The 22,210-nt window shown below is 35.9% G+C and overlaps 1 pseudogene across 1 annotated transcript; it reads left to right on the plus strand.

The window, feature by feature from the left end:
• The first annotated feature begins 638 nt into the window (after positions 1 to 638).
• On the plus strand, positions 639 to 21,418 carry LOC148865458 (cellulose synthase-like protein H1; annotated as a pseudogene). The gene is made up of 14 exons (XR_016109113.1): positions 639 to 745; positions 819 to 934; positions 1,084 to 1,447; positions 9,204 to 9,283; positions 9,365 to 9,451; positions 9,643 to 10,051; positions 10,133 to 10,219; positions 15,565 to 15,721; positions 16,424 to 16,908; positions 18,256 to 18,381; positions 18,477 to 18,996; positions 19,076 to 19,266; positions 19,396 to 19,747; positions 20,735 to 21,418. The product of XR_016109113.1 is annotated as a cellulose synthase-like protein H1 (transcript).
• The last annotated feature ends 792 nt before the right edge of the window (positions 21,419 to 22,210 follow it).

The raw sequence follows: 22,210 nt of genomic DNA on the forward strand, positions 1-22,210 counted from the left end.
TCGATACCGCGCAACGCACGCGCACGTGTGTGCGCGTGTGTGTGTGGCGCTTTAGAGGCGCACTTTGCTTGCACCCGCGTGGCTCGCGATGAGTGGCTCTGGTTTTGGTGCGTTGATCACCATTGATGAGATCAACGGTCATGATTCAATCAGGTGTGATCAAGAGGCATAATTCAAAGTTAACAGTCACCAACTATTAACAACTTTTTAAACAGTCACAATGGTTGAAATTGTGACTGTTCAAGGTGCCTTCTCTAAACCAGTGCCTACCTTTTCCTCATACCTCTTCACAAATTATTTAAGGAGCATCAATCAGACTCCAAAACACACAATTTCGAAATTCATTATCTCTCTCTCTCAGTCCGGTCTGCTATAGTCTCACAAAAGGTTTCTTTAGAGACTCTTCAATTTTGTTGGTTGCAGATTCTCGCCCAAGGCTTTGTTGTATCCTGGGAACGAATTTGCCTATAACCCAACAGCAAACTCAGTAAAACTGAGTGGGGGCAAATAATGTTCTAAAGACATTGTCTTCAGACGCGCCTCAGAGCTTCTCCTCCAAAGTTACAGTGACCCCATCTTCCCCAACATGAGGAGGGAGTTCGGGCGAGTGACAATTAGACACTTGCCTTCTAGGAAGCTGAAAACCGTTGGAGAGTCTTTGACTGAGGAAGAGAGGGCTGCATGTTTGCTTGAATAGTATCGGGACATGGACGAGGAGGTAGAGGATTTTTAAGTCTTCCTTCGGGTGAGTACTGTTATACGATCTGCAGCTTGAATGCGTAACCGTTGAATTTGAATTCATTTTTTTTTTTATGCAGTTTATGGTTTTGGGTTGAGAAATTGGTACTGGGGTTAAGGATTTTTAGTAGAGTGAGACTAAATGGTTCGTGTCTCTGTTACAACACGGCGAAACTAAATGGTTCGAAGCTAAATGGTTCGTGTCTCTGTTACAACTCGGCGAAACTAAAAGATTTCATTTGCCTATAATTTCTATTATTTCATTTTCGTTTTGCACTCCACATCTTTGTATTCGGTGATGGCATATGATATTAACGTCATTTTTTAGTTTATTAACGTTTACAGGATCCGATTTGAGATCGACGATTATCCAATTTAACCGTTAAGAGGATTCTATTTGATACGATCTTGATTTCCTTTACCGAAGGCTTTGGCCGGGAATGAATGGTCCGAGAACCCATTCTGATAGCAAGAGTAGAAATAGGGGGCTTTGGCCTGGAGTGAAGGGTCCGAGAAACCCATTCTGATAACAAGAGTCGAAGTAGGGGGACTGCGACACAGCCAAAAGATGCAGGCGACTTGAGTCGCAGGCAGGGGATTCAGAGGCGACAATGCATCTAACGCCACATGAATAAAGCAAAGGATCGGAGCCGAAGTCCATCTTAGCAGAGAGGTTCGCCGGCCGGTCGCCGCCTGTCTGAATAACGAGGTAAGTTCTGGTCCTTCTCCCAATATTTCCCCTTCGACGAGGGTGGGATCTTTTTCTAAAGAGGTTAAGTTCTGGTCCTACTCTATTTTAGGTTTTTTCCTTTGTTCCCACCTAAGTTATCTCCAAGGCCAAGCTGTGACTTCCTGCTAAACTTTGTTGGAAGTTGCAGAACAATTTCAGATGTTAGGGGGTGGCAGGGATTGGTTTTCTCTTAACCAACTCTGCTGGAGCAGTATTGTGGGCTTATAGTGGACCTATTGGCATTACAGACGTGGTTGAAGCTAAAATCAAAGCTCTTTTTATGGGCTTAACCGCTTAAGGATGTGGAAGGTGATTGAAGAAATGCCATAGGATGGGCTACCAATCAAGAATGGGGTCCTTGGGTTTTGGCCCGCCTGCTCAACGACACTCAAGAGCATTTTGTTCTTTTAGGTGGGTTTATAGGGAACTGAATATGGCTGATTCTTTAGGAAAATCAGGGGTGGATAGGGCTTCATTGTATAGTGATAACACATTTCCATTGTTTTTTGTGTCTACATATATTGGTCGTTGTTATGCCATTGATGTGTAATATAGTCTTATCTATATGGTGTTCTTTCCACCAACAAAATATCATATGCACTTAAAAATTGAGTTCTGGTTACATTTCAGCAATTAAGAAATAAACCTCCGAAATTCACTTACAAATCTAGTGCCTCTAAAATTTAATAGTTGTACAGAAAATGGAAAAAATGGATCATGGTCACACATATTCTCTTGTTCAAACAAACTTCATTAAGTGCACAGCCTAAGTTGAAACAAACTACATATCAACTTTCTGTTTCTTTCTTATTTTTCATCACACCAAATACAACTTAAATCATTTGTTATTACTTCCACCCAATGTATCCTGTTTTTCCATTTCATTCATACCGCGTTTGTGTATTTTTTGAATTTTTAATTGGAATGAACATTCCTGTTGATGGTACTGACTAGTGCGTCTGATTCTGAAACTCTCCCTGTTAAAGCTTTTGCTATATTCAAGGGTAAGAAATCCATCCTGGTTTAACGCATGCAAATACTAGTGTATTCTTACCAGATGAACCTTTTCAAAAGCTTTTCATGCAAATACTAATGTTATTAACATGAACAGTTAACCATAATTTTTAGGAAAATATTATTAACAAAACCATCATTATATTACTTTCTTTAAATTATGGAAAATTACCTATACAAATTATTTAATTAGTCAATCAATATAAAAAATACCAAAATGGTTAATAAAATTAATCATTTTTGATAATTAATATTATTCAAAGACCAACAATTGAATCAAGATAATTAGTTAATGATAATTAATATTACATTAATATATCTGATAATTTTCGATAATGATTATTCATATTAAAATTAATATTTCAGATAATTAATAGAGAATGAACATTGATTTATGAATTTTTTTATATCCACTCAAAATTATTTACTACAATATTTTTTTATTTTCTATAATAATTATTGAAATAGTAATTAATAATTATTAATTAACAACAATTATTAACAATTAATAAAAATTATAAAAAATATTCATGATAATAATTTTTAATAATAATATTGATAATGATATTAATAATCCTTTGATAATATCTGATATTATTTAATTTTTTATAACAGTATTGATATTAATAGTAATTATTTATTTTTGAAAATGTTAATAGCAAATAGTAGTTATTAATTATTTATGAAAATTCTACAATTTATAAAAATATTATCAATTTAATAATATCTGAAAATATTAATAATTTACTGTAATTATTGTTAATAATAATTAATTAGTATCATCCTAATAATATTTGATATTTATTAATATTAATAAATAATTATCATAAATTATTTGAAAATAAATTACTAGAAATTGCCAAAATAACCAGTAATTTATGACAATGAATAAATAATTATCAAAAATTTATTAATAATTATCATTAATAATATTTTCTGTTAACCATAACTTAGTAAAAACTATTTTTTTTGGCTTTTTGGGCTCTCTGATTTTGTACATTCTCTCATGCACACCCCCTCCTTTTGGTTCTCAATGAAAGTTACCTCTTGTCAAAAAAAAAAAAAACATATTAAGTAATTTAATATAGCAGCTCAATAAACGACCCTTGTCCCCAGATATACATTCATGGTTGATTAGTATACACCATGAAAGTCATATGCAGTTATAGTATTCATGCTTATCGAAAGATGCAAAAATATTTTTCCATCCTACTGATGTCTCAAGTTTTGTACTTATGGTCTTCAAAGTACTTTAATATAGAGGTCCAGTCCATTAGGGTTCTTTCAATGCAACCAATGGGGGCTTCCATGGCTGAGCTTTTGTTTATTGGATATATGTCTATTTCAGTCTTTCCACATGAAACCATGAGCAAGCTTAGAAGAGAAGGAGCTCGGTGAGCTTTTGTTTATTGTCATGTCAGAAAGGGGTTTCTGACTCTTGTGCCTTACCATTCTGATTGCTTTTTTTTGCTGACACTGTAAGTATAGGACAAACCATATACCATTCTTTTGCCATCTTGGTACTACTGGATCTTCTATGAAAGGAGGATGGGGAATAAAAGAGGTGGCCAATGATCCAGTTTGCTATTTCTTAAATGTTATGGTAGTACACCACATACTCTCTCTCTCTCTCTCTCTCTCAGACACACACACATACACACTAGAACACATGCACACAGATACCTCTGAATAATGAAATATCTAACCATTCAAATTAGTGTTTTGTGACAAATGAAATACCTAAACATTCAAATTAGTGTTTTGTGACAAATGGGAGACTTTGGTAACAATCTCTAAGTAGTCTAGAAATCTCTAAGTAGGTATCATACCATTCCAGCATCATAGATTTACACCAAAAAAGGGTTGACTTTGATAACAAATGGGAGACTTTGCTGTTATATTTGTTTCTTTTTGCCTCTCTTTTTTTGTAAAGTTCCAAATATTGGGGAGACATAGTCATCCTATTTATGTACATCACTTATATTTATATGTAATGAAATTACTGTTATTGATTAAGAAAAGAATTTTTTATTAAAAAAAGGAAGAAACTTGTTTATGGAATAAGCATACCTGTACAAGTTTGTGCAGTCTTTAGCATATTGGAGTGTTTTCAGAACCTAGAACTTCGTACTTGTGCTATTTTCTAGAGAACCAAGTGCTGCTAAAGTTTTTATCATTCCAGATTTATTTCTTCTTGGTGCAGGTTGTTTGTTAAAGAAAAATATTATTTTCTTTAACCGAATAATGCAATTAAACTGTTGATGAGATTGCCCTTTCTGAGAAGCCAAAGGTCCCAACCAACTATTAGCCCACCATGCTGGTTGGTTGTTAGAATTTATGAACCATTCGGATAGCAAAATAGAATGGAATATTAACTGGGCCTGAATTCTTAATTCCATCTTGCACAACAAGTATATTGGACCCAAAAATATTTAATATACATCGACCTTGTTATCTACATTTTGTTGATGTTGGGATTCTTCTTGACCTTTCTTTTACTTATAGAGAGAAGGAAGTAGAAGAATGGAATGTTAGGAATGATTTAATTGGGCCTTTCTCCATTAGATTCCAGCAACTAACATGTTTGTGTGCATAGTTATGTATTGCAACTCTTTGATGTTATTAATTTGCTTACTGAATCCATTTATCAAAAAAAAAAAAATCTTACTGGATCTAATTACCCAAAAAAAAATTGCTTATTAGGGTAGAAGATGGGAACTTTGTTAAGTATTTGGTATTTGATGAAGGCTGTCTTGCCTGAGTTAGCTTAATAATATGTAGGGCTAGGTTGGTCCCAACTTCCAAGTTCGATAGGAAAATGAAAGCTGCATTGGATAGGGGATAAGTATTATTTACTTTCTCTCAATCTGTTATGTGGATATTTTATTGCTTTGGCAAAGGAAACCCTTTACATATTGTGCTTATTTTATTCAACAATCAAGAATACTATGCTGACCCCCAACCCCAAGCAATAAAGAAATGTTGGACTGACATGGGAGTTTTAGCAAAAAAATGCTCTATACCAAATTGATGTAGGATCACTGGGTAATCTTAGTAAACTATACCTGGTTTAGGGTCAAAGGTGAAGAAGGCAAAAGTTTATAAAGTTTGGAAAAACTAAGGCTGTGTTTGGTTTGAAGGAAAAGGTAGGGAGAGGAAGGGAAACGTAGGAAACCTGTAGGACATGTACAAACCAAACCTGTACAATTAGGGAATTGATTTTATTATTTTCTGATCTACATTATGGATTCAATATTTAACAACAGAGAGAGAGAGAGGTTGGAATTTTTCTTCTCTCTCTCTCTCTCTGATGAGTAACTTTTGTGCTTTATGAGTGATGTTTCTTTTAAGCTTTATAAGGGAGAGGTTGGAATTTTCTTTTAAGCAATTGTTATGCATCTTCAATTTTATTATTATCATCTTGAATCGATAATATCCTTGTATTGGTTTCAAATTTCTCATGAAGTAGACAGAAGTTACTGAATTGAATTTGTTCTCCTCATGTGCTTAGTGATTTGCTAGTCAAATTGCACAATACCATGCACGTTTTTGTGTCTACATATATTGGTTTCATCTTACTATATGGTTGTTATGCCATTGATGTGTAATATAGCCTTATCTATGGTGTTTTTGTTTCTACATATATTGATCTTATCTTACTATATGGTTGTTATGCCATTGATATGTAATATAGCCTTATCTATGGTGTTCTTTCCACCAACAAAATATCATATGCACTTAAAAATTGAGTTCTGGTTATATTTCAGCAGTTAAGAAATACGCCTACGAAATTTACCTACAAATCTAGTGCCTCTGAAATTTAGTAGTTGTACAGGGAATGGAAAAAATGGTTCATGGTCACACGTATTCTCTTGTTCAAACAAACTTCATGAAGTGCACAACAGCCTAAGTTGAAGCAAACTACATATCAACTTTCTGTTTCTATCTTATTTTTCATCAAACCAAATAAAACTTAAATCATTTGTTATTACTTCCACCCAATATATCCTGTTTTTCCATTTCATTCATACCTCATTTGTGTGTTTTTCGAATTTTTAATTGGAATGAACATTCCTGTTGATGGTACTGACTAGTGCGTCTGAAACTCTCCCTGTAAAGCTTTGCTATCTTTAAGGGTAAGAAATCCATCCTGGTTTAACCCATGCAAGCACTAATGTATTCTTACCAAGTGAACCTTTTAAAAAGGTTTTCATGCATGGGTGCATCTGTCTTTTTAGTTTCTTGGGTGGGATTTAATTTGTTTTGGTGTCCAACATTTGTCATTCAGAGATCCGATAACAGATCTAATAACAGTTTTGGGTGGGATTTAATTTGTTTTGTGGTCCAAGTTTTATCATACAGAGATCTGATAACAGATCTGATTTCAAACTGCTTTCATTAGATGCCAAACAAATTGGTCTTCCAACAATTTCAGATTTACTCAATCTTTCTAGGTCCAATACAGTGTCAAAAGGATTGATTTCCAATCACCCAAACACAACTCAAACTAGGCTCATTACCGTGTCAAATCTGAGAACAAAAAGAAGTCTAAAAGCTGAATTGTGTGTGCACCTGAATGTCTTTAGTCCTGTGATGTTTAAAAATGGAGGTGGTAGATTTTGCTGCGACCTCTGAGTCTATGGACACTCTTTCATCTCTTCTTCTTGTGGGAAATTCCCAAAGAGGACCCTTCAACTGAGTCAATAATTAATATGTACAGGAGCTCCGCCTTTTGACTGTGGATTTGATATTTAGGAAGGGTGGCGTGCCTTGGTTTACAACTAAATCTTGCCAGAAAGATGAACCCCTACAGCTGTTGTTACGCTGATGATTTAAATATGATTTGTTCTTGGAACTTGTATCTTACACACTTTTCCTCATACCCAGTTACCCCTTTAATGTCCAATTGAGTTTTTTGTATAGGTAAATGTGTGAGTAGGGCCTATTTTAATATTTTGCATAGGTAAATGCATAAGTGGGTCAAATAGTCTTTTGGTCTTTCTAGCTTTTGAAAAGATCTTTAAAATTTTGCAACCAAACAGTCTCTTTGGTCTTTGAGGATCTACCTGTGAAAGCTCACCAGTCTGTTGAGATCTTGAGCTTTTGGAAAATATTCCTAAAAAGACTTGCCAAACACCTCTTAGATTAGTGGCATCTGTGGGTTTTTCTGCTGCTGGCTGGATTGTGGTAATGTCTGAATTGATCAAGTCAAGAAAAGGTAGATAAATAGAGAAGTTAAAAAAGGCTCCATGTTGGACCCAAAAATATTTAATATATATCAACCTTGCTATCTACGTTTTTTTGTCGTTGGGATTCTTCTTGACCTTTATTTTACTTGTAGAGAGCAGGAGTAGATGAACAGAATGTTAAGAATTATTTAATTGGGCCTTTCTGCATTAGATTCCAACAACTAACTGGTTGGTGTGCATAGTTTTGTATCGCAACTCTTTGATGTTATTAATTTGTTTACTAAATCTAATTACCCAACAAAACCTTGCTTATTAAGATAGAAGATGGGAACTTTGTTAAGGATTTAGTATTTGGTGAAAGCTGTCTGCCTGGGTCAGCTTAATAATATGGGTAGCTAGGTTGGTTCCAAATTCCAAGTTAGATAGGAAGGTGAAGACTGCATTGGTTAGGGGATAAGTGTTATTACTTTCTCAATCTGCTATGTGGGTATTTTATTGCTTTGACGAAGGACACCCTTTACATATTATGCTCATTTTATTCAACAATCAAGAATACCATACTGACCCCCAACCCCAAGCAGTAAAGAAATGTTGGACTGACATGGGAGTTTTAGAAAAAAAAATGCTCTATACCGAATTGATGTAGGATCACTGGGTAATCTTGGTGAAGTATACCTGATTTAGGGTCATAGGTGAAGAAGGCAAAAGTTTAGAAAGTTTGGAAAAACTAAGGCTGTGTTTGGTTTGAAGGAAAAGGTAAGAAACCTGTAGGTCCTATACAATTAGGGAATTGATTTTATTATTTTCTGATCTACATTATGGATTCAATATTTAAAAAAATGATGGTCTACAATTGTTATGCAGAGAGAGAGAGGTTGAAATTTATCTTATGTCTCTCTCTCTCTGATGAGTAACTTTTGTGCTTTATGAATGATCTTTCTTTTAAGCATTATAAGGGAGAGGTTGGAATTTTCTTTTAAGCAATTGTTATGCATCTACAATTTTATTATTATCATCTCGAATCGATATTATCCTTCTATTCGTTTCAAATTTCTCATGAAGTACACAGTAAGTTACTGAATTGAATTTGTTCTCCTCATGTGCTTAGTGATTTTCTAGTCAAATTGCACAAAAGCATGCATGTTTTTGTTTCTACATATATTGGTCTCATCTTACTATATGGTTGTTATGCCATTGATATGTAATATAGCCTTATCTATGGTGTTCTTTCCACCAACAAAATATCATATGCACTCAAAAATTGAGTTCTGGTTATATTTCAGAAGTTAAGAAATGCACCTACGAAATTTACCTACAAATCTAGTTCCTTTGAAATTTAGTGGTTGTACAGAGAATGGAAAAAATGGATCATGGTCACACATATTCTCTTGTTGAAACAAACTTCATTAAATGCACAACAGCCTAAGTAGAAACAAACTACATATCAACCTTCTCTTTCTCTGTTATTTTTAGAAGAAAATGTTTGTTGGTTGTCGAGGTGACAATAATATCCTTGGTTGTTATGGGTGCAGGCACGAAGAATGCTCGACTTGCGGGCAAGATGCACAACCTCTCGTGGCAATATTATAAGGAAGCCGATCAACTCTTCCATGTAAATTTCCCAAACATTCGGTTCATTCGGTGTTCTCTTGCGGATGTAATGGTTCCTAATTTACTTGGGTTATATTTGCAGTTTTAGATTGCTCGACGTGTTGCAAATTTTGGGGATGGGCTTGCTGACTCCTACGCCTTATCATTGATTTCGGTTTTCGATATCAATGTAAATATTCAACACATCCCTAACTTAATTGACTTCTTTTATCTTTTAAATCCGTAAAATAAGTGAATAGATGTTTCTTGTGGGTGTGTGGGTTACTAATTTGCTCTATTCTTGTCATTGTGCATGTAATGCTTCTTAATTTTTTTTAATACTCCTCTTGACTGGCATATTCCGGCATTGTTGCTTTCAAGAAATTCCATCCGCGGAGTTGATTCAACCGTTCGAATTATTGTAGCAACCAGCTATGGCCTCGCATACGCTGGTGTCCAAAATGAGCCACTCCAACCCATTTATTCTATATGCACTCTTAAACCTTTTCTTCTCCACCTATTTCTAATTAGATATTCTTAACAGGTGAATGGCGTGGGTGCGGAAAGGAGACTCAGAAGTGATACGGATTCGGAAGTGGCACAGATATGTATTTGTTTTAGAATGTCTACATTCCTAGATTTTAACACTTTTGGAATATAAGTTTGCCACTTGTGGAGGTGGCCATAATATCCTTGGTTCCTATGGGCAGGCACGAGGAATGCTCGATTTGCAGGCAAGCTGTGCAAGCTCTCACGGCTTTATTATGAGGAAGCTGGTCCAATCTTCCGTGTAAGCTTCTCAACTCTCCACTTCATTCTGTGTCCTCTTTTGGGTGTATGGCTTACTAATTTGCTCTAGTTAAATGTGTAGTTTTGGATTGTTTGAGGCGTTGCTACTTTTGGGGAGGGCATTCCAACTAATTGCGCCATACTATTGTTTTCGGTTTCTGTTAATAATGTAAGTATATCTGACACGTCCCTTGCTCAAAGGACTTCCATTTTCTTTTAATTCCTTTAGATAAGTGACTGATTATTTCTCATCAAGCTTTGAGTGGTGGCTCGACTAGAAATTGGCCGCCATTCAAGAAAGGGCTGTCAACGGGTGGGATCCTGGTCCGGTCTAGGTAAAAACACTCTCGAGTAGATCATTAGTTGGGACAAAACCGTCCATTTTAACTTAAAATTTAGGTTGAAACAATAACATAGGTTTAAAACCGAACCATTTAAGCTCAAGTAGGTATCATACCATTCCAGCATCATAGATTTACACCAAACAAGGGTTGACTTTGATAACAAATGGGAGACTTTGCTGTTATATTTGTTTCTTTTTGCCTCTTTTTTTTGTAAAGTTCCAAATATTGGGGAGACATAGTCATCCTATTTCTGTACATCACTTATATTTATATCTAATGAAATTACTGTTATTGATTAAGAAAAGAATTTTTTATTAAAAAAAAGGAAGAAACTTGTTTATGGAATAAGCATACCTGTACAAGTTTGTGCAGTCTTTAGCATATTGGGGTGTTTTCAGAACCTAGAACTTCGTACTTGTGCTATTTTCTAGAGAACCAAGTGCTGCTAAAGTTTTTTATCATTCCAGATTTATTTCTTCTTGGTACAGGTTGTTTGTTAAAGAAAAATATTATTTTCTTTAACCGAATAATGCAATTAAACTGTTGATGAGATTGCCCTTTCTGAGAAGCCAAAGGTCCCAACCAACTATTAGCCCACCATGCTGGTTGGTTGTTAGAATTTATGAACCATTCGGACAGCAAAATAGAATGGAATATTAACTGGGCCTGAATTCTTAATTCCATCTTGCACAACAAGTATATTGGACCCAAAAATATTTAATATACATCGACCTTGTTATCTACATTTTGTTGTTGTTGGGATTCTTCTTGACCTTTCTTTTACTTATAGAGAGAAGGAAGTAGAAGAATGGAATGTTAGGAATGATTTAATTGGGCCTTTCTCCATTAGATTCCAGCAACTAACATGTTTGTGTGCATAGTTATGTATTGCAACTCTTTGATGTTATTAATTTGCTTACTAAATCCATTTATCAAAAAAAAAAAAATTCTTACTGGATCTAATTACCCAAAAAAAAATTTGCTTATTAGGGTAAAAGATGGGAACTTTGTTAAGTATTTGGTATTTGATGAAGGCTGTCTTGCCTGAGTTAGCTTAATAATATATAGGGCTAGGTTGGTCCCAACTTCCAAGTTCGATAGGAAGATGAAAGCTGCATTGGTTAGGGGATAAGTATTATTTACTTTCTCTCAATCTGTTATGTGGATATTTTATTGCTTTGGCAAAGGAAACCCTTTACATATTGTGCTTATTTTATTCAACAATCAAGAATACTATGCTGACCCCCAACCCCAAGCAATAAAGAAATGTTGGACTGACATGGGAGTTTTAGCAAAAAATGCTCTATACCAAATTGATGTAGGATCACTGGGTAATCTTAGTAAATTATACCTGGTTTAGGGTCAAAGGTGAAGAAGGCAAAAGTTTAGAAAATTTGGAAAAACTAAGGCTGTGTTTGATTTAAAGGAAAAGGTAGGGAGAGGAAGGGAAACGTAGGAAACCTGTAGGACATGTACAAACCAAACCTGTACAATTAGGGAATTGATTTTATTATTTTCTGATCTACATTATGGATTCAATATTTAACAACAGAGAGAGAGAGGTTGGAATTTATCTTCTCTCTCTCTCTCTCTCTGATGAGTAACTTTTGTGCTTTATGAGTGATGTTTCTTTTAAGCTTTATAAGGGAGAGGTTGGAATTTTCTTTTAAGCAATTGTTATGCATCTTCAATTTTATTATTATCATCTCGAATCGATAATATCCTTGTATTGGTTTGAAATTTCTCATGAAGTAGATAGAAATTACTGAATTGAATTTATTCTCCTCATGTGCTTAGTGATGTGCTAGTCAAATTGCACAATACCATGCATGTTTTTGTGTCTACATATATTGGTTTCATCTTACTATATGATTGTTATGCCATTGATGTGTAATACAGCCTTATCTATGGTGTTTTTGTTTCTACATATATTGGTCTCATTTTATTATATGGTTGTTATACCATTGATATGTAATATAGCCTTATCTATGGTGTTCTTTCCACCAACAAAATATCATATGCACTTAAAAATTGAGTTCTGGTTATATTTCAGCAGTTAAGAAATACACCTACGAAATTCTTTGTTCAAACAAAGAATGGTTCATGGTCACACATATTCTTTGCTCAAACAAACTTCATGAAGTGCACGACAACTTAAGTTGAAGCAAACTACATATCAACTTTTTGTTTCTTTCTTATTTTTCATAAAACCAAATAAAACTTAAATCATTTGTTATTACTTCCACCCAATATATGAAGGGATAGGTTATCCATCACATGGACGCCCAAAGATTGCGGAATAAGGGGGCGAATTTCAAAAATTTTTCTCCCTTCAACTGGCAATCGAATTTCCTATTTAGAAATCATATTTTCAAGGATCATTTTTGAACCATGAACTGAACCAGATCTGAACCAAAACGAGTAGGGAGGGATTATACCTGATCTGGAGAAATAGTATCTCCCAATGGAGGTGTTCACGCCCAAGGAATGATCCAAAAACTGCTCCCACTGAAGATGGCGCAGTGCAGGGTGGAGCAGAATCAACAGTGTTCTTCCAAAAAAACTTGATCCTTCGCAAAAATCAACTAGATGGCTTATGAATACAGCTCCAACCAATCTTTTTCTCCAAAAGATTAGTATCAAGATCAAATCTTGATTTCTCCCAAGAACTGGAGATCGAACTGCTGGAGGCGGCGACTGCAGGAAGGAGGCAACAAGAGAGTATTCACAGGGTGTAGAATTCTCTCTTCTTGTGATATCAGCTCTGAAGACAAGAATGTGGATTGCATGTCTAAATGCTACCACCCCCTCCTTTTATAATCTCAAAGGGATCAGCTCCTAATCTCATTAGGAGTTGGAGATCCAAATCATATTTGGATTAGAAGTCCCTTTAAGTGATAAGAGATAACCCTTATCTTATCTGCAGATCAGATCAGCCATCTCCTAATCTAATTAGGAGGCTTCCAGATCTAAATCTTATTTAGATCTTGGACTCTCTAAGTGGATAGGGTCAGGGCCCAATCCTATCAGCTGATCCATCTCAGAATTCGCCCCTTTAAGTGACTAATCAAATTAACCCAGTTCGAAATGGGCTTAAGACCTATTTACGGTTATGTATTAACTTAGCCTTCCAAACTGCTGCCTAGTTGGGCTTCCTTGTATGGCGTGGACCCAAACATTGATTTACACATCAGCCACACGGGTTCGGCCCAGCCTTTGTAACAAGGCCTGGCCGAATAAACTGTTATGGGCCCAACACTTACCCTAAGTGGTCCCTGGGCCAAGCCACCTTATAACACCCAGGGACTGTGGGCAGATGCAAGATTATCCCATTAGGTATTATCTTCAATGGTCTTACACTTAACCTCTCAGCCCATAATGTCACACACTGCCCGACAAAAGAATACCTCTCCCTCAGCTGCAAGGAACAATGTTGCACTCTCTTCTTGTATGGATCCCGGGAATTAAAACCTTTTGCAAATCATTTCGAAACCATAATATATATATACTTTTATATCTCATATAAAATATATTTTGCAAAACAAATCTCAACGATTGAAATCGACTGCCGGCAATCTTGGTTTCCATCAGTGAGAGTGCATCCCTAATCATTACCTTTGTCCGACAAAGGGGCTGATCCTGTCACTATGATCACCCACTCAGATGAATTCTCAAACTGTCCCAACATACCCAGGTTTTGACCCCTACTAAGGATCTCACTGAATGGTATATCAAAGACAACCCAATCCGACACCTAGTGCAGTATCATAATCGAGTTTAGGGGTCGGGTGTAACTTTCCAGTTTTGCCCATCAATCTCCAAGGTCTAGGGCAATATTGAAAATCTGGTCTAGTTCAAAGATTCAATTAATCATACACTATATGTGCCTAGGGTCTCACCGTGGCAGATGAGACAGGCCACCCCAATCGACTTGGTGGCACCACAGTGTCAACCTTGTCAGGATAGGTCTCCCCAGACCGACCCACTGGCTGTGAACATTCTAAACTAACACGAGTCTCATTAAGTGTCCAGTTTAAGGGTATTACACAGAAACATACCAAGGGAACATGAATCAAATATGCACTATTATTCATTTACAATAAATTCATAAAATACATCATCTTGATTGAAGCTAATGGCATAAAAAACTGTCTAACAGCTCCCACTTGCACTTAGGTCCAATCAGGTACAAGCCGGAGTCCCATGTTTTCCACGTGTTTCTCAAACACTTTCTGTGATAGTGGCTTTGTGGGTTTTCTCATAGGAAATGTTGTTATTCTTGTTTATATAAGTGAGGAGACAGTCCTACATTGAATTGGAGATCTTTAAAAATAGATGGAAGAAGGCAGTGGAGGAGGATCAATGTTGGATTGATCCTTTTCAAACACCAGCAAAGCAGTAAGCAGTAGGTAGTCCTGGTTTATTGGATCTTCATAAATCCTAGTACAGCTGACAGAAAAGCATGGTGGTGATATATACAGGGCTCAAGAACGGAGCATTTGTGTATCAAAAAACAGCGAAATACCAAACATTTGTTTCTCCTATCCAAGTTTGACCTGAGTTAAAATGTTTTTTCATATCTAATGTAATGTAATATTGTAATCCTTGTAATTATATCACATTCTTTGCAATAATAAAATGCAATTTGGCTTTGCAAGTGGCAAGAAATCGTAACTGGTTTTTCCGATGGCCATTCATAAATCATTTAAGAGAATTTTAATAGCAGAATAAATGCAAAGTTTATTGCAGGGAGAATTTGATGTCTTGGACCAAATCCAGAAATAAAAAATACTTCAAGGGAAATGATTGCTTATTTGAAAATTGAAATGGACATGTTATCTTCCTGGGGTGGCAATTATTGTGCCAAAAGATTGATTCTTTGGCTCAGTTTGGAAGGAGTACAAATACAAATACATAGAGAGCAAAACCTTGTATTTTGTATAATTTTTTATGTATTCACACTGCACATATTTGTATTTGTACTCTTTCCAAACTGAGCTTTTACATTTTATTTTTCTTTGCTTTCTTCTCCTCGAGTTGGTTGTCTGGTTCCATTTTATACCTCGGCACCAAATTATTGTGGACTTCATTATGGTGTAGAAGTATGCAACTGCAAATAATTTGAATACAGATTCTGGTTTACTGTTGTTGGTAGTTTGTCTTATTTCAGTGAGCGGGTTGCAAAAGTGAACCGGAATTGCACAATTTCACTTCTTCGATTTCATCTCCTAGACGAACAAGCTGCACAATTTCACTAAAGTAGAGAACAAAATGTGGAAGAGCACTGCACATTTATGGATCAACAACAGAAAAAATATAGAAAATAGGTGATAATGAAATTTTTAATGTATATGAACCTGTTTTTTATTTGGATAAATATGGGAATCTTGATTCAGATAAACAAGACAATCAATTTCTAATGAGAACCCATTCCGGCCATGTAAGTGCAGGATCATTGGAGGAGAATTTATACCATACAAGGAATATTCTTGTGTTTGTCCCTTGAGTTAATTCGTTATTTTGTCAGCAGTACTGAATAATTAATTATAAATAAAGCAAGTAATTGTAATAAATGATAGGACTTCTTTTTCTAATTATTACAAGTAAGAAATTTTAATTGTTTTGGCTGGAAATTGTATTGTAACATTGTAGTTCATTTAAGTTTTTAATTGAATACCCATTCATGTACGAATATCTTTGTAGTATCTTTTGGTTAAACAGTGGTATTGGTTCATATCATTTTTCACTATCTTTTGGTTTTAATAATATTCTATAGCTTTTTTATTCTCTATCTCCTTGCAAAATCTGAAAGTATAATTCTTTTTCATTCCTTATTCAGGTCTTTATACCATATTTGTTGGAGGCATTGAAATCTGAACAATTTATCATCTTGTTATTTGGGTGTTGGCACCATTTTACTTAAACATGTGCTTTGATAGTTTATTTATGCCCTTTTATTGTTAACTTTTGATAGCTTTTTTATGGTTTTGATGCAAATTTATTTATTATTGTTTTCATCCTTTGTGCAGGTATTCATCTTCGTTGGATTTTGAAAGAAGTTTTTGTAAATCAAATTTTTTGAATTTTGAGAATTGATGATGTATCATGATGACATGCTTACCAACACAATATAATGATGCACTACGGATTTCTTACTCACTTTTCCTACCTACAATCTACCAACACAATATAATGATTACAGCCATATGACGACGGTACAGGGTTGTGTGGTCTCACCAAATTTCTGCATACTGACGGGCATCACTATAAACACTGTACTCTCCTTGTTGGCCCTCGATTACCCAGCTAACAAGCTTGCCTGCTATATGATGGTGCGTCTCCTCTCATCTTCTTTGTTCATGTTGAAGCATCTAAGTTTGCCAAGCTCTGGGTTCCTTTCTGTAAGAAGTATGACATTCGAGTACGAGCCCCTTCTGTATATTTTTCCGGCAAGCCTGAGGCATCACCGGTTGATCTTTCATCAGATTTTGGGGTCGATTGGAAGAGGATGAAGGTATGTGTGTATCACCATTTCACACAGCAGCACCATGAATGTTGGATTTTAATCTCATAAGAGATCAAATTCAATGGGTTTGATTGGTCAATTACATGAGAAATTGCACCTACACACTTGATTGAAAAATTAGCTTTTCTCTTGCAAAACATAGTTTTAAACTCGTCCCACATTGGAAAGTTACAAGCTTTGTTTCCAGTATTTTAATAGGAGTTGATTTACACTCCTTAGAAATAGTAGAGGAGAGTGGGAATTTGATACCATGCAACGTGCATGCACGCGTGTGCGATGCAATGAGGCGCTTTAGACACGCACTTTGCTCGCACCTGCGTGGCTCGCGAAAGGCGGCTTTGGTTTTGGTGCGATATTGACCGTTGATCATCGTTGATGAGATCAACGGTCACGATTCAATCGGGTGTAATCAAGAGGCATAATTCAAAGTTAACAGTCATTAACTGTTAACTACTTTTTAAACAGTTACAATGTGATTGTTCAAGATGTCTTCTCTAAACCAGTACCTACATTTTCTTCATACCTTTTCATAAACCATGTAAGGAACATGAATCAGACTCCAAAAACATACAATTTCAAAATTCACTTTCTGTCTCTCAGTCTGGTCTGCTACAGTCTCACAGAAAGATAGTGTCTTTCTGGAAACGAATTTGCCTATAACCCAACAACAAACTCAGTGAAACTGAGTGAGAGCAAATAACGTTCTAAAGACAGTATCTTCAGACGCACCTTAGAACTTTTCCTCCAAAATTACAATGACCCTATTTTACCAACAAATGTTTTGATTAAGTTTTTTTTTTTTTTTGGATTCTGTTTTTATTTGATTTTTTTATTCTAAATGATGATTATCATCCTTTTGAGTCGACCAAGGTTGCGTCCTCTGCATGGATACTGCTAAGTGCTAAGAGTAATCTTTCAATCAAGGTTCAAGTGGAATCGTTTTAGGTCGGGTTGGTTGGGTCAAAAATCTCTATCGGGTCTTCTACGCACAAGAATTATTACCACACCTACACACAAGACATTTCTGCCACACATGGCTGTGGTGCCTAGCGGGCGTAGGTGTGGGTAGAGTTGTGTGCAGGAGATCCAGTCGCTCCAAAATCTGCTGGTTTATACTTTTCTAACTTTGATCCATTAACCCGATTTTCAATCAAATAGAAAACATTTTCAGGTTGTTGGCAAACCTGGCTAATGATGTTGCACTTGCATCTTTAATTTCAGCCAACGTGTGTATAAAGGAGTCAAATGGGATAAGCGAAAGGAAAAAAAGGGCTGTCTGTTAATAACTTCCCTTAAGAGAACAAATTAACGTGGTTTTTATCTTCATGTGTGTAGATTGAATATGAACAACTTAGGCAAAGAATTGAAGAGGTAGTTCAAAGCCCCATTCCATGTGATCTAGCAGGGGAATTTGCAGCTTTCTCTAAAATAGATCGCAGAAACCATCCGAGCATAGTGAAGGTAAATCCAATTATATATGTTCTTCTGTGGTCATCAAATTCTGTAGTAAATTATATATATATATAGGTGGCCCTTACCTGGTAGATCGTTTGTAGGTCATATGACGAACTCCCCTTTCATGCTGAACGTCGACTTTGACATGTTCGCCACCGACCCCAAGACTGTTCTTCATGCAATCTGCCTACTGTTCGGTTTCCAACAAGAAAAAGAAAGTGCATACGTTCAGTTTCCGCAGGTGTTCTATGGTAGCTTAAAGGATGACCCATTTGGAAATCAACTCGTAGTCTTACAAGAAGTGACTAATCAAATTTCGACTTCAACCTTTCCTTACCTGAACTAACATAACAACAAGCTCGATCAGCTGAAAACGCATTTGTTAATTTCTCATTACTTAATTGATTTCTTGCCGGAAATTGCTCTCTAAATACATTGTTATATATATGCTTTGTGACATGCATGCATGCAATTTCTTTCTTGGGCATGGAATAGCAGGAATCCAAGGACCCATCTATGGTGGAACAGGATGCTTTCATAGACGAAAAGTAATATATGGACTATCACCAGATGAAGCAGACATTAATCTAGGAAGAAAGCTTAGTCGTCTATTATTGAATGGTAGAAAAGAAGCCCTCCCACATCCCGTTTTCATGTGTGAAAACCATTATTAATTTGGACATTTCAATCGTTTTGGTAGGGAAATCGCTCAAGGCAAACTTTGGGAATTCAGTGGAATTCATGAAGTCGGCATCTGAGATACTGGCGGGGGTCGACAAAGAAAAGATGGATGATCCTCCACCTCCAGCACTCGATGATTCGACCACACTTGAGGCAGCAATTCAAGCTGCTAGTTGTGGGTATGAGCGTGACACCTACTGGGGCACAAAGGTGAACCAACGGCACGCCAAAGTGCCAAATAAACCAGACTAGCTCAAGACATCCTCACTAGACACTAGACAGACTGAAAATTAAAGTGAACGTAACGGTGGTCCTCTCTTTTGTTTCTGTTTTATGCAGGTAGGTTGGGTATACGGTTCCGCAACTGAAGACGTCCTCACTGGACTGAAAATCCATTCAAATGGTTGGAACTCAGTCTACATGACGCCGGACCCACCTGCATTCCTCGGCAGAGCACCCTCCGGTGGGCCCGCATGCATGACTCAGAAGAAGATATGGGCCACCGGTCTTTTCGAGCTTCTCTACAACAACTATAATCCCATTCTCCCCTTCAGAACGACAAGACTCATGTTTCGGCAACGTCTAGATTTATCTCTACTTAAACTTGTGGCCTATTCGCTCTGTCCCTGAGCTATGCTACGCACTTCTGCCCTCCTATGCTATCTTCGCCAACAAACGATTCCTGCCCACGGTATATATATATATATATATAAGCTCTTTTACTTTCCAATTCTGTATACTACTACTCAACCAATCAACCATCTGATTTCAACTATACACTAATTTCCTAAGATCCAGACTAAAAAATGGATCGGACTTTGGACTCACCCGCTCTGGTACAACCGGTCCCATTCTGACAATAAGTTGATGAAGAGGCCATTTGATATATTACTGAAATGGCTGGACTGAATGCTTTATTGCTTTGTTTTTTAGTGGATTACTTAATTATTAGGTTGTTGCAAGCTATTTAATTAATGGCTGAAGGCTTTAAGCTGAAGTTGGGTTGATTATAATGCCTTACAATATTTTGTTAAATAATTATTTTATTTTTATTTATCAGGTAGTTTATTAAAACACCCCTATGTTTCAGATATTTACTAAAATCTACCTTATAGTTTGCATTTTACTTAAACACCCCTTTTAGTTTGCAATCAATTTACTTAATCAATCTTTTCATTAAGTAACTATAGAAATGACAATTTTCACTTTAATTTTTAATTAAATAAGTTTAATTAAAAATAAATAAAAATACCATTTTACCCCTAATAAGACACAAGAAACTACCCTATTTGGCTCTTTTTGGTTTTTCATTTTGTATGAAGAAGTGTTAAAGGGTGATTTTAGAATAAATAATCATAGGCCCATGTTCATGAGCATTTTCACTCAGTTACTATTTTTAGATGACAAAACAAATACCTTTTAATTAAAGGTTGATTAAATAAATAGGTTGCAAACTATAAGATGTGTTTTAGTAAAAATGAAAAGTATAGGATAGGTTTAAGTAAATCTATAAATTAAAACTATAGGGGGTGTTCTAATAAACCACCCTTATTTATCAAAAAAGGAAAAGCAATAAAACATTTTCACAACTTTAGCCATCATCAAACAGATTCTAACATCTCCAAGAGTAATTGAAATTCCTATACACGTATCATTGAAAACTATTACATGAATGCAGGTCTCTGAAGCAACAATTTTTCTCCCTGTCTCTCTTTTTATCACCTTCAACCTCTACACTCTATCCGAGTTCCTCCGCTGTGGCCTGACCATCCGTGCTTGGTGGAACAATCAGACAATGGCTACGATAACATCTGCAACTGCATGCCTATTTGGTTGCTTAACTGTCATTTTGAAGCTCTTAGGGTTATTGGAGACCGCCTTCGAAATTACGCGTAAAGACCAGGGTACCCCTGACGATAGTGACACAACCATCGGTGCTGGTATGTTTACCTTTGACGAGTCATTGATCTTCGTACCCGGCACGGCCCTTTTGTTGGTGCCCATGACTGCACTTGCAATTGGTTTGTTAAGGGTGCAGTCATGGCTCAATATTAATGGGCCAACTGGGTATGGGCTAGGAGCATTTGCAGCATATGGGTGGTGCTTTCTTTCTTGCCATTCTTGAAAGGTCTCTTCGGGAAGGGAATCTATGGAATTCCCAGCTCTACCATATACAAATCAGCTACTCTGGCATTACTGTTCGTGCGCTTATCTTTGTGGGCTTCAAAGAACTGAATATTCATACTTTGGGCAATTGCCTATTATTTCTACCCATTATTGAAGCTCCAAGACAACTCAATATATTTGATAAATTATTCATTTATTTATCAAGAGAATGAAATCAATTATGATATAGTTTAGGAATTTCATGGCAACCTATTGATTAATCAGAAAATTAAATCATGATTTTGTTTCTTGTTGATACCTATCTAAACAGCTCTCTTTCTCCCTGTGGGTTTTGTCAGCTTTCCCATATTACATCTGATAGGAATATGAGAATGCTTATATGAGCAGTTGTGAGTACCCCACCATCAATAATGTATATGTTTGGCAAAGCTTTCGTTTATTAAAAAAATGTTTGTATGTGATTTATTTTTAAAACCGAAAAAAGTGATTGGTAAATGTTTTTTTAAGATTTGTTGATAACTAGGTGTCATATCAATGGAACGGAAACATTAAAATAAAGCTTCCTCCAATGATTAGCGTACACATAAGTCAAGACCAATTTTTATCAATACCTATACTTGTGAATCAGCATGATGAGATAAATACTGATTTGGTGATGACATAACACCATTTATCAAATAAACGGAAACCATACCAAACACCGCCAATGTTTGTTTTTAAGATTTTTTACATTAGATTTCTGTTTCGACTATGATCTATTAAACTTCAGTTGGGAAATTCCATATAAGCTGGCAGTTGACCTTAAAGCAACGAGTGAAGACATATAAGTTGTTGGTACATTTGACATCTGCATTTGGTAGCTGATGTGTTTATACTAAATAGATGAAAATAAAGGGCCATCTTTGGAACCAATGCCGTTTCCTTAGAAGTGTTTATTGAGAAAATGGTATTGTTGCATTGGTATGCCATTTTTATCAAAAAACATTTTTTTTTCTTTCGTTTTGGGCCTGTTGCTACCACATAGGCA

Source organism: Nelumbo lutea, chromosome 3 (genome assembly GCF_056320005.1).
Source record: "Nelumbo lutea isolate HS-2025 chromosome 3, American lotus-T2T, whole genome shotgun sequence".
NCBI classification, from domain to species: domain Eukaryota; kingdom Viridiplantae; phylum Streptophyta; class Magnoliopsida; order Proteales; family Nelumbonaceae; genus Nelumbo; species Nelumbo lutea.